Below are 13,012 nucleotides of genomic sequence, written 5' to 3' on the forward strand. Positions count from 1 at the left end.
ATTTCATGCTTTTAGCCAGTTTGATTCTGCTTTTGATTTTGAACCCTAATACCATTTTTTCAATGTGTTTGTTTATTTTGCTGGGACTTCATAGCTTTTTAAACAGAAGCTCACAAAATGTTTTAATAGTGGTCGTGGCAGTTCACAAGGACATTTCCTGATTCAGTATTTCTCCTTGGACCAGCTCTATCCATCCTCTCCTTCCAATCTGTATTTATTAGATGAGTGTGTCTGTAATGAACGTTTGAGAATATCACAATCTGTGTGTGTGGCAGTCCTCCAAGTGAAGGAGGAAAACTGTGGGAAAAGCTCCTGGGTACTCATTTTACTGCTCAGCTTTAGGCATCTGTTTAATTATTCCTTGCAAGCTGAAGCAAAACAGACAGGCAGATACAATCAGATACATTTTAATTTGCATTTCTATGACATTTCCCATGCCAGGGTAGGATTTGGCGGTCATTCTCTCCCTGGAGTATGAGAAAATGCCAGGCTTGGTGAGGGTGGGTTTACCTTCTCTCCAGGTGGTGCCCGAGAATGGCAAAGGTAAGAAATGGAGAAACCTGTAGCTTTATTAGATCTGGTACTAAGTTTTGAGATGAACTTGCAACTTTAAGGGTGTTGCACCTGGTGGTTGCTTACTTCAGGATGATTGGGTTATTTGGATTTGTTTGCTGTTACATTCCTCAGGCAAATTGGCTGCTGAAGAAACAGCTGGTTGAGAACAAGTGCTGTTGTGGAGGCAGAAATAGAACATGTAGGTTAACGAGTGAGTATGTAACCTATAAATGTCTAAGTTCACATTTGCGGAGCAAGCTCTGGCCCTGCCAGCCTGGGTGTACCCAGGGATAAAGCAGGCTGCGGTCGGCAGGAGCTGGCACCAGCTCCCTGGAGCCAGTCATGGGGGTCCCTGTTGGAGTGTGGGAGACCTGCTCTCTGGCAGCCTTCCTGAGACCCCTGCTTTGATGCTGAGGACATATTTCTTCCTGAAGCAATTGCCAAGCGAAAGGCAGGGTTCCCTGCAGTTGTCTTGCATTTTCATTCCTGTTCTAGGTTTTAAGCCTGTTTTAGCTCTTACTTGCCATGATCTAGTGCTGGTCCTCCCCTAATTAAGGGATATATCAGTTCTCCTTGTGAAGGTCTCATGGGGCCTACGAAGGGATGTCCTGGAAAAACTAGTGGGAGTTTGGGTCACAAAAATGCTTTGATGCTCAGTGTTAACAATTGGCAAGTGTAGCCAGGGTGAAGGAGTGGCACGAGCAGCCCCAGGTTCTTGCTGTGCCTTGGCGGTGGCTGTTTGTAAGGGGGAGAGCTGTAAGCAATGTACCCGGCTGTGGCAGGCTAATCGCTTCCAAGTCCTAGGTTTCCAAAAAAGCTCTTGGAGAACTTGTTGCTGTTGAGTTGTATGAGCCCCTGAACAGCTTCATACTACTATTTTTTTTCTTCTTTTTTTTTAAACTGTGAGATATTTCTAGCTTTCTTTGGGAGGCATGTTTTTTAATTACTGTTCTTGCATAGTTAACTGGAGTCAACTTGAGGTTAAAGCTAATTTAAACTGGATGTTATATTTAGCATTTATGGTGCTAAAAGGATTATAGGAAAATAGATACTACATAAGTGGCCATAATCTTCTCGCTGTTTGTGGTACTTGAGTGGCAGAGAATGGGGTGCCAATCTGAGATTAAAAATCTAATTTTGGGGAGCTAACGAGAGTCACATTGAAGTAAAAAGGTAAAGATGGATTAAATTTTGAGGACTTAATTTTTTTAATTGGGCCTCAGACCTGCTTAAAACCTTGCAATCAGAGCTTTAACCAAAGCATGTGATTCTAAATTATGTACTATTTCCATACACCAATTTAATAAAATTAAACTAGACACTTCAGTTATACCCTTGATGGAACAGCCAGGATATATTTTTCAGAGGTCATTTTTTTCCACTGCTTGAAGTTTGACAGGCTGCCTCTGTGCTATTATTTTTGATTGCTGGAGGCAGTACTTAACCAGCTCCTCTTATGTGGTACTTCCAACACGACAGTGACGAGAAAGCCCAACCCGGGATGCCAGGAACCAATGCAGATTGCCGCTCTGCAGCTCCAGTACTGGCCCTTGGTCAGAGTGCAGTCGCCTTGCCTGAAAAGACCTCTCAGTTAATTTCTTTTCCATCAGCTGGAGGGGAGGAAAAAAAAAATAGATGTGTGAATAGTAATGCTGTTTGCAGCCCTGGCCTTACCGCTCTGTCAGGAGGGTGGGTTACTTCTGAAAAGAGATGCAAACAAATTTTAAACTGGAAAAATCCCATCACTGCATTATAGATGAGCCAGCTTCTCTGAGTTAAGTTGTCAGTGTGACTGAGAAAGGACTGGCTGCTAGTGCGTGAACTCTGCAGGAGCCTGGTGACTCGGTGCATGGTAATACACTGCGTTGGCTTGCTGGTGTCTGCTTGCAGTCACCGGGAGTTCTGCCTTCAGCCAGCCGCGTTTAATGGCTGCAGGAGGAGGGATGGATCCTGCATGCTCACTGTGACCAAAATGTAACCAAAATCGGCATTTGGAGAATGTCTGAGCTGGGCTCCCTTTTATTCCTGCTTCTCTGTAGGCTTTAAAATTAACAATTAAACCCTCTTAATGGGATTTGTGTACCATATGGCACCTTCCCCACAGGATGACTCTTTCTTGTTGCAATCCTGTCGTTTGTCCATACCTACAAATAGTTTTCAGCCAGAGAAACAACATGCACAGTTTAAAGACACCCAAAGAGGGATAACCATCTCTTTGGACAATTCTTTATGCCCCAGGTGGGAGATACAAATAGTGTTCTCCTGTTGTGGTAAATCAATGGAACAGACTTCAGTGGTGGTGTGGTTTAACCACAGCCGGCAACTCGGCCCATGTGGCTGCTCACTTGCTCCCCACAGCGGGATGGGGGAGAGAATCTGAGGAGTAAAAATGAGAGAACTTGTAGGTTGAGATAAAGACAGTTTAATAGGTAAAGCAAAAGCTGCACACGCAAGCAAAGCAAGGAATTCATTCAGTGCTTCCTACGGGCAGGTGGGTGCGCAGCCATCCCCGGGGGAGCAGGGCTCTGTGAAGTGTAATGGTGACTTGGGGAGATAAACACCATCACTTCAAACATCCCTCCCCTTCCTCCTTTTCCCCCAGCTTTGTGCTCAGCATGATGCCATGTGGTATGGGACACCCCTTGGGTCAGTGGGGGTCAGCTGTCCCCTCCCAGCTCCTGGTGCCCCCCAGCCCCTCGCTGGTGGGGCGGTGAGAGGAGCAGAAAGGGCCTCGGCTCCGGGCAGGCTCTGCGCAGCAGTAACCAAACAGCCCTGCGCTGTCAGCCCTGTTCCAGCACGCATCCAAAGCATGGCCCCACACTGGCTGTTATGAAGAAAATGAACTCTATCCCAGCCAAAACCAGCATGAGTGGCAAGCTCAGCCTCTGAAGTGCTATAACAATGAGAAGTTAATGCTCAATGCAGGATCTAAGCATAGACTATGGGGTAATAGGATGCTGACACGCTTCTAGTCCTGAATTCCTTTGTTTTGTTTGTAATACTCTCATTTCTGCTGGTAATGAATTCTCAGAAAGAGAAACTGCAAAAGGACACCAATAAACCAGTTTTATTATTTGGTCAATATAATACAAGACACGCTAAGGTATAGCTTGTCCTACTGATGCCTGTGATACTTGCTTTTCCTTTAGTTTCATCCTAATCCTCTTTCACAGCACAGAGGTTCAGCCAGCAGTAGTTACACAGCTGTTTGCTCGTAGATGGAGCTTTTAATTATGGACAACGTCATGGGATTAATGTTTCCAATTTCAGCTGCTGAGTAGGTTTTCACTGGAGTCAAGAACCTTGGGTTTTCCTGCTGGTGTTCCTGGTCTAAACTCATTGCTGCTTCACATGTTGCATTTATAAGTATGTTGCTATATACCTTTAATTTCAAATGCCATCTTTAGGTGATGGTGGCAGAGGTGTTGGTACCTGCTGTGGCACAGATAGGGAGAGCAGGGTGTGTCTGTGTGTCCGCACTACCCTCCAGTGTGCAACTTCTTCTGGGGGAGCAGAGGGACTGTACAAGAGACCTGGTGCCTCCTAACTTTTTAGACAACTGAAGCTAGCTAGTGTGGCTCCCTTCAGCAAACACATCAGGATCAGATCTGACCATGTCTGTGATGTGCTCCACTTTCTAACTGCTCTGTGGGTGAGAAAAACTTTAAGAACTTTTGAAGAAAGTAGTGGAACACTTCAAAATAGATTTAGGCTGCATGTAAAGGAAAACTTCCTTAGCTTCACAAGTGTTGAGAGCTCTCCACAACTATTTACAAACATTTTACACTCAGTGTGTTCTTTGTTTGTTTTTAAGTCCTGTTCCAGATACCATATTGCAACTTTTTTTCCCTTATTGGCCAAAATAGAGTTGCTAATGGCCACTCTGCTGCTGTGGCTATTGCTCCTTCCTACCTTAGAAATGCATTACAACCTCTCAAACACCTGCTATCAAAATCCTAGCTGTCAGGGCTGACTGCCTGTATCAGAACAGGACATGAGAGTGGGAGGAAGCTGGAGTTCACAGACAAGCAATTTTGCTCAGCTGACAGGGTTTCATCTTGTCTTGCTCTAGCTTCATGTAGCCTGGAAATCACTGCATTCACTCAGTTACTCCCAGGGGATACCAGGTTAAAACCTCATTCCAAGTGACTACTTTTTCTTCCCTCTTTTTATACTTCTGCTCCAGTGACCTGTGAAAGGAAGAAAAAACATACTTGGGGTAATACAAGACAAAGAAACAACTTCAGGGACTATAAGATCATCTAGTCTGACCTCCTGTGTATAGCAGAACAATTTGTTTAAAGTTCCTGTGGGATGCCTGTTGTTACACATAGCTGTTTCTGGGACTACAGCATAGATGCATCTGTTAGAACAAGCACGGTATAAAGAAAGAGGTTGGTTTTTGTTTTTTTTTTCTTGTTGAGAAGGAGCAATGGTTCATCCACCTGATGCCTCTGTCTGGTTCCAGTCTCATGGATGTCAGAACCAGTATCGCTTTTCCCTCTATCACACTCTCCATCATCATGAGGCTGGTGTGGCCCCCCAATGCTAACTCTGCATCCTTGCCACTCATAATCCCTGTAGCATCATTTCAGCCATCATGGAAACACTGCAAGCACGTTGAGTACAGCGTAGGCAGCCCTGTTTCACCAGGGGCTGAAGGAATATGTGTGCATAGGGGAACTAAGGGCTCACAGCTTAGAGAGCTAGGGAGGACAACCACAATCATCTAGTCTGAAACTAGGCTAAAGGTGTATCTTCAGAGCTATCTGTCTTTGTCTAAAAAGGCTGCAAGTGATGGTGGTTTCACTAGTTCTCCTGATAAGCTGTTCCTGTCTTTCATTACTGCTGGGAATTTTTCCCTTATTTCAAGGTTGAATTTATCTAGCTTCAACATTTATTCACTGGATCTTTGTAAGAAAGATTGGAAAGCTCCTCGCGTATATCTTGCCCAAGTGCAATTACCTACACAGTGTGATGAAGGTACGCCTATGCTTTCTCTTCAGTGAGCTGAGTATGTTGAGCTCCTTACCCATCACGTCAGAAGGCTTGGGCTTTTTTGTTAAAGCCAGAGAACTCATTTTGTGACACTCACTTGAACTCTGTCCAATGCCTTCAAATCCTCTTTAAAATGCAGACACCAGAACAGGATTCAGTAACCTAGTAGGGGTCTTGGCAGTGCTGCTCAGAGATGCTGGAATCCTTCATTATTTCTACTTCATACTTTTTTTTTTTCTCCTTCTTTTCCCCTACATTAAAGAATCTTATTAGTCCTTTTTGCTACAGCATTGCCCAGACAGCTTACATTGAGACGATTATCTATAATGACCCCTAAATCCTTTTCTGAGCTCTGTTTTTCAGAGTAAAGTCTTCTATCGTGTAAATATAAGTGACTGCCATTCCTGGATCTCAAACGCTTGGTCTTACCAAAATACATTTTGTAAGGTTACAACTATTTACCATGGTGGCTTAGATAACCCTGTAATGATAATCCATCTATCTCTTAGTTACTACTCTACAATTTTTTATGTCACATAAATATGTGGCTATAGCATAGAGAAGCAAAAAAAAAAAAAAAAAAAGTTGTCTCTGGCTTAAAATTGTCCCCATTCAGTGGTATCTGCCTATCAACTGTATTTTAAGATCTGTCAGTAGTCTAGTTTTAGTCCATAGAATATGTTATGTGCTAATTCCATAGGAGGTGTAATTTGTCATATTTTACTCATCCTTCAGAAGTATCTTGGAGAAATCCAAGCATCTATTAGCAACACATGAGCCTTTGCATCTTTGTCCTGGACGCAAAGACTGTGATTGAAACTTCTTCCATTTTAGTCAGGTCAAACCAATTCTGACTTGCTTGTTCTCATTTTCTACCCCTTCAGCTGGCAAAACCTTGTATTTTTTTTCAGCAAAGGGTGTACTGTAGGGAAATGGAAGAGTTTTGCAACAGCCTAGTGGCTCTCCTGGATGAGAGAAGATGCACTTTTGACTGCCATCAGGTTAAGGACAAATGGATTTGAATCCTTCTACTCTCAGATGAGTACTATTGCATAAAAGCATCTCTTTTGGCCTTAACAGTGATTTCTTTCTTGTTATATGATAAGATAAGCTTCAAGTTGCCTAGTCTCAGGTTTTGAATCCTTGCTGAAAACAAGCTGCAGAGAAGTGGCTCAATGTGATGCTGAAGGCAGAGTGGGCAGGATATAAAACAAAAAAAATATCTCTTCAGATTTATGGATGTTTAAAATGCTTTTCTTGCCTTATGTTTGGATCCCACTTTTGGGGGAGAGCTTAGGTACCAGATTTCAGCTTGGGGACTAACCTCCAGGAGCTGGATTTATTGCATGTCTGTGCTGAGTATCCTGGTATGCAGTCTCTCTGTAAATAAAGGGCTAACTCGGTAAATCAGCCTACTGTCTTGTCTCCATTACGGTTTTTCTTAGCTATTTCAAGAAAGTTGAAACCTTCCCAGTGAAGGAAAGGCTGCAGAGCCCTCTGGGAAATACAGCACTTGATCCATACGTCAGAGGTGCCATTCAATGTGCTATCTAGGGCATGCTGGGCCAGAAGCATAACTGTGGAGTACCGATCAGCTCATGATGTTCAAGCTGACTCTGGTTCAGTAGTGAAAGACCTGACTAACATTGCCATCTCAGCATTGGTTTTGTCTTCCCTCTGTTTAACGGCGTTTCCCCTGCCCTGTCTGCAGCTAACAGCATTCTTAAACTTCTGCTTGTACAGCTGCTTTTCAGCACAGCGACTTCTCATCTGGTGTGGTATAATTTCCTTGCAAAACTGCCTGTATTTGAATGATGGGTCAGGTAACAGAGACAGAAATCAAGAATGATGTCGTTGAACCTTCTTGTGTAGTTCAGTGGAACAAATCTTGGGGTAGCAGGCGCAAACCATTGAACACCATGAGGGGGAAAAAAAAATATCTGTTGTCTTGCTCTTCACCAAGAAAATTCAAATAGTGGCTTCTCCAGCAATTAAAGCCGCCAACTGTTGTCTGCCGTTGTACAGTTTGTTTTCACTGTCAAGATCTGAAGCACATGGAAAACCTAGCATTCTCGCTGTTAGGACTTGGAAGTTTGCTTTCTGCTTCCAATTATAATCTTCTTTGCTGGTTTTCGTATGTAAGTGAACTATTGCTGTTAGCATTTCAGTTCTTTCTTTAAAAATAAGGTGTATGTTTGTAAGCCACAAATATTTGTCTTCCTACAGTCACGTTCTTGTACTACCAATTAGAAGTTATTTTGAGAACTTGACTTATGTTGGCACTGTATTAAGATATTAGACCTTGCTTTATAACTATACAATTATTTTTAAGATTCCCAACAACAATTTATTAGAAGGAAGCATACTTTCTACCATTAGAGACCCACCGGATTAAGTATTGTCCTCTGAAGCATATTTCCAAACAGTGTTTAATTAGTTTGCGTTAATTTAAAACCTGGGCTAATTGACATTAGATTCCTCTAAAGCAGGTAATTGAATGAGTGTCTGAAATACTTCTCCTATAACATGAGATCAATATTTAGGTGTAAATTCTTAGTTGTATTGCCTATTTCTGTGGGCTAGAGGCTCAAAGGAGCAGCAGCTTGCTTCACTCCCTTTGCCTCGTCTCTGGTATCGCTCAGGGGAGTTCTCTAACCAGCATGCGGGAGGCTGAGCCCTGAGCTTGTCTCTTGCTTCTTCTAAAACAAGGAGAATTGGTGGCCCAGCCCAGTGCCTTTACTTGGCCCTAGCTCTTCTGACAGATCAATGATCTGATGTTGTGTTCTGAACAAAACTTGCTTTGGAAAATTTCATACATAGGTAACAGGAAAAAATCCTGCCTGTGGAAATCCAAGGGTCTTAAAATATTAAAAAAAACACCTCAATTCTTAAATCTTGTATGCACAATTTTAATTGTCCTAATCATTCAAACTTGCATCTTACTGAGGTCTTAGAATTCTTGTGCTTTCTATTGCTGTTGTTATTGGATCCTTTTTTAATGATGTAATCTCTTGTGCATCTGTACTGTACATCAGGAAATTTTCAAACACCACCTAAAACAGACATGTAGGCATGTATGTTTACCATTTAATAATTCTTATTTTACATAATCCTTAATGCAACAGGTCTATCCTCCCTCTTTCTCTGCAGAAAATGGAATGCTTGTTTTCATAATAAAACATCTTCTGAGTATTTACTGTGTTAGCCTGTCTAGGGTAGCTTACACGGACCGTTGATTGTAATCCTCTGACGAATAATCTCTAAGAATAATCTAATGTATATACAAGGCAGATAGTAGCACATGTATTTGCATTTTAACTCCAAAATACAAACTCTCAATACCATAAAGCTGAGCTGTGAGTGTCCACTTAGCCATCCTCGCAGGTAAAACATGAACAGAAACTGAAGTGAGACGTGACAGTAAAGATCAGTACTGGTGACTAACACTTGCTATCGTCATACTACAAGGATCTGACATTACATTTTTTGTCTCTGTATCCCAACTTGTTGAACCAAACCAATCATTAGCGCTTGGGTCCATGTTTAGGGATTTGGCAATACTCTTCTCCCTGTGGTGACAAAACCAGCTTACTTCCCTGTTTTACAGCAATTTAATTCAAAGTAGTATGACGATAGACTGCGAACAGTGCAAATTCTTCCCTTGACCCTGTTCCTAAACTGGTTTTTAATGCCTTGGTCAGATACACAAGAAGTGCCAGGAAAAAAATACATCAGAAAGTGTATGGAGTACATGAAGAATGTGCACTGCAGAAAACCTCAACTCCCTGTTATTGAACTGTAGGGTGTTTGTAAGTGTGGGCAGTGCAGGAGAGCCGAGTCAGCAAGACCTTGATTTGCAGCATTATTGAGGACACAGTAACTTCATTTGGAGTTGTGGGCATTTAATAGCTTTGAAAAGAGGACTGTAAGAAATGCTATTTAAGGTGTGAGGCATTTCTGTCTGCTGAAAGGAAACATGACGAAATTATGCTGTTTGTGTCTAGAGATAAGGAGGAAAACTTGCCTTCTATTTATTCTCCAAAAGCCTGTCTTTCATCAGCGCATCAAAATATTCACTCTGACACAAACGAGCAGAACTAGGCTGCCTGTAAGAGGGGTAGTAGGATGGCTGGGCGATATTGGATGTAATACTGCAGATCATTGTGTTAGGAGTGGTTGGATACTGAATCAAGTAGCTGAACCCAAAGGAGAGACACACTTTCGTCTTCTGTTTTGATCGTGGACAATTGTCCAAAGCCTCCCCAACAAAGGGCTGCAATAGTTAACATGGAGTACCCTGAAGTACCATCTAATTATTTTTAGAAGCGGGTAGGTTGTAGTCACTGTCATCTTTAGTGACAGGACAGGTATTAGTCACTGATGTTCAGATTGGCTGTTCTGGCTTAAGTTGAGTTGCTGAATGCATCCAAGGGTTACACTTTTCTCCTTTTTTTTTTTTTTTTTTTTTTGTCCTTATGGGTGGAGGTTTTTTCTGAACAGTAGGTGGGATGCTATCTGCGTGGGAGTGTCTTGCAGTCCCTGAATAACCCCCTGGGCTGTACTTTGGTTAGGGTGATATAAATTCTGTTTCTTGCCCTCTGGGATTCTCTAATGTTGAAAACATGGTGGGACTTTGCATGCTTCAGCATAACCTGCTTGAGATGTGGGACCTTGTTGTGACAGGCTTTATCGGGATGGCAGCAGAAACTCATTGGCAGGATCTGGGCAGCCAGCAGTGCCAGGGGGCATTGGGCCAGCACTGTTGGGGTGAGGGCTGACTGTGCTAAGGATAAACTCTGTAATTAACTGGAAGTGTGTGCTGGGCTTCTTGATGCACTGCAGCTTGCTTTCAGACATTTTTCTGAAAGAAACACAACATGCTTACTGGTGCACTTGCTCATGGTCATCAGCCAGTTCTTCTTAATGCCAATAAATTAATGGTGAGAGCTAGTTGTAGCTAGAAGAGGATCTTCGCTTTGCTGACCAGTTCCTGGAAATTCTTATGTGTACTTCCATCTCTTGTTTGTTTCGTTTATCTTTTTTTCTGGAGAGAGTGATATTATCCATGATCCAATAAATGAGCCATGAGCAACCTCGTTTCCCCTATTCTTTCGCGGAAGTCAGCAGCTGAGGCATTATGAACCAGAACTGAGGAGGTGGTTAAATCCACCCAGTTTGTTCAAATGCTTAGTTTACCTCTCTTCACTCAGTCAAGAGCCTTTTTAATTCAAAGAATGAGGCCCTAGACTGGGACAATTATGGGCCTGACTGGCTGAGAAGCATTTGTTTAAGTTATTTAGGGTGGAGATGGATGACGGGAGAAATGATTCAGGTTTTATGTACATCCTTAGGTTTGGAGGTGCAGGCTGAATCCAGGTGGGATTTTTGAGCAGGTGGGAGTAACTGGAGCTTAAGGGCACTTGGCGCAACGCAGCGCACAGGGAACCATCTCAAGTGAAGTCTCACCCTGGGAAGCTGTGGGACACCCTCTGGAGGAGTGGGACAGCCTCTTCTCATGTCAGTCATGCACTGTACCGCCTCTGCTGTGCTTTCAATTTGTTGCACTACGCTGGGCTGTATGAACATGTCCCATGTTCTACAAAGCATGTAAGTTTTGCACCATCCCTAGGTCTGAAAGATTTTGATGACTGTTACTTTGCATTCCTTCAATGTGGCCATAGAGGACTGATTTGGTTGCTGCTCTGGCCAAAGGCCCTATTTCTCTTTAGGCTTGAATATTACTAAGCAACTTTGTGCTCACTAAGTAGCAATACTCAGCTTTACCCATCCGTAGCTTTCAGTAATCAAACATGAAAAAGTGTGCCTCAACAGAGGCACGTGAAAATCTGTAGCTGCTGTAGCTGTCCAGTAGAATGAAGAAACAGCTCTGCTACTTTCTGCTCCCATGATAAAAGGTTTGCATAAAAGGAAGTAAAAAAATCAATCTGAAAATAGACTAAGAGCCAAAGCCTGTGAGAAGTTCCTAACTGAGGTATGTTCCCTTTAAGGCAAAGGGGACTCAGACCGTAACCAAATGTCTTAAGCTGTTGTTTATTACACTATTACAGTATCGTTTAGGTAAGCCATAATGTGTTTCAGTAAGCAAACATGAAGACCACTCCTCAGACTGCAAAGTTCAGAAAATACACTGCTCAATTTAATTTTACTGCGTGTCCTGTCGTTCCTGTGCTGTTGGAAGCAGCAAACAATCATTCCCTCTACACATCCCCGAACCCCTGGTTCAATCAGGCGCTGTCAGTCTCCTCGGCAGCTACCTCTCCTGAGTCAGCACTCTCCTTAGTTTCATCCCTGCTGTGTTCAAGCTTCTCCTTCATGTTTGATCGTCCCTGCAGCCCTTTTCTAGGCTGTCTATGCCCTCTGTGGGTTGGAATGCCCCAAACTATGAGTCTTATTCAACGCCTGAGCACTGTGGCTTTCAAGTGGTGTGACCATGTGTCCGCTTTTGTTTCCTATTCCTTTTTTTTAGAGTTTTTTAGCATTCTGCTGTGACTTGTCAGTATGACCCTGCTGACAAGTGAACTGATGATTTCAAGGCCTGGCCAGGTCTCTTTCCCGAGAAAGAGGTAATTACAGATTCAGAGCCTGTCACTGTAGATACATACTTAAAGGTAATTTTCTGCCCATACACATTATTTTGTGCTTATTGGTGCAAACATTTTGTCATCTGCTCACTTAATATTATGGGTACCTAAGATGTAAGTCTTAGCTGTCAGCTTTAGATGTGATTACTCTGAATAATTTTGTCATGGTGTAATTCACTGCTCTGTCAGGTGGTTTGTGACTAGACTGAGCCTCACAAGTCCCAAAGCACATCTCCGAATGGGATCCTGCTGCTTACTTGTGACAAATGACATTTATCTCCTGTCTCTAGCCATGGTGGGAATGTCTGTTCTACCCACTGATTGTTTAGCTTCCGGGATTGCACCATCTACCCTTTTGTAACTCATACGTAACTATTTTTCCTTACCCTTTTGTAACCCACATGCAAGTGTTTTCCCTTCTAGTATGTTCGAAAGCATCACAGGGACAGATCAAATTGCTTTGGTTAGCTTCAAAAGCTCTTTCACTGTCAATGCTTGGAAATGAACTATACAATCCTGATAAAAGTCAGTTAGGTTTGGATTTTTTGTATGCACAATCTCTTCTATTTTGTGTGTCACACAAATATATTTTTGTAAATGGGTCATTGAGGCACATCTTGTAATGACAGGTGACATCAACTGACAGTTTTTGATCCTGTAGGCAATGTGAGCAACACGAGCAAATACAAATATTTAAAATGGACATTTCTAATAGTTTAAAACATATACAAATTCCGATAATTATAAAATAAGTGGCTTTTTAATTGCTCAGACTCTTCAGTCACAACTGATACAGTCATCGTTCTCACTCTTGTAGAGCATACGGGAAGTTAATGGCAGATGTGAAGTTAATTTTT

At 42.5% G+C, this 13,012-nt stretch overlaps 1 protein-coding gene across 2 annotated transcripts in view; it reads left to right on the forward strand.

The window, feature by feature from the left end:
* Positions 1-423: 423 nt before the first annotated feature.
* The window catches only part of LRIT1 (leucine rich repeat, Ig-like and transmembrane domains 1), a 55,796-nt gene continuing 43,207 nt past the window's right edge, over positions 424-13,012 (forward strand). Inside the window, exon 1 of one of the 2 annotated variants that reach the window (XM_056352968.1) lies at positions 424-543. The gene's annotated coding sequence lies outside the window, so the exon portion shown is untranslated. The remainder of the gene's footprint in view (positions 544-13,012) is intronic. The other variant, XM_056352967.1, reaches the window with a different exon arrangement.

Source organism: Falco biarmicus, chromosome 9 (genome assembly GCF_023638135.1).
Source record: "Falco biarmicus isolate bFalBia1 chromosome 9, bFalBia1.pri, whole genome shotgun sequence".
Taxonomy (NCBI): Eukaryota; Metazoa; Chordata; class Aves; order Falconiformes; family Falconidae; genus Falco; species Falco biarmicus.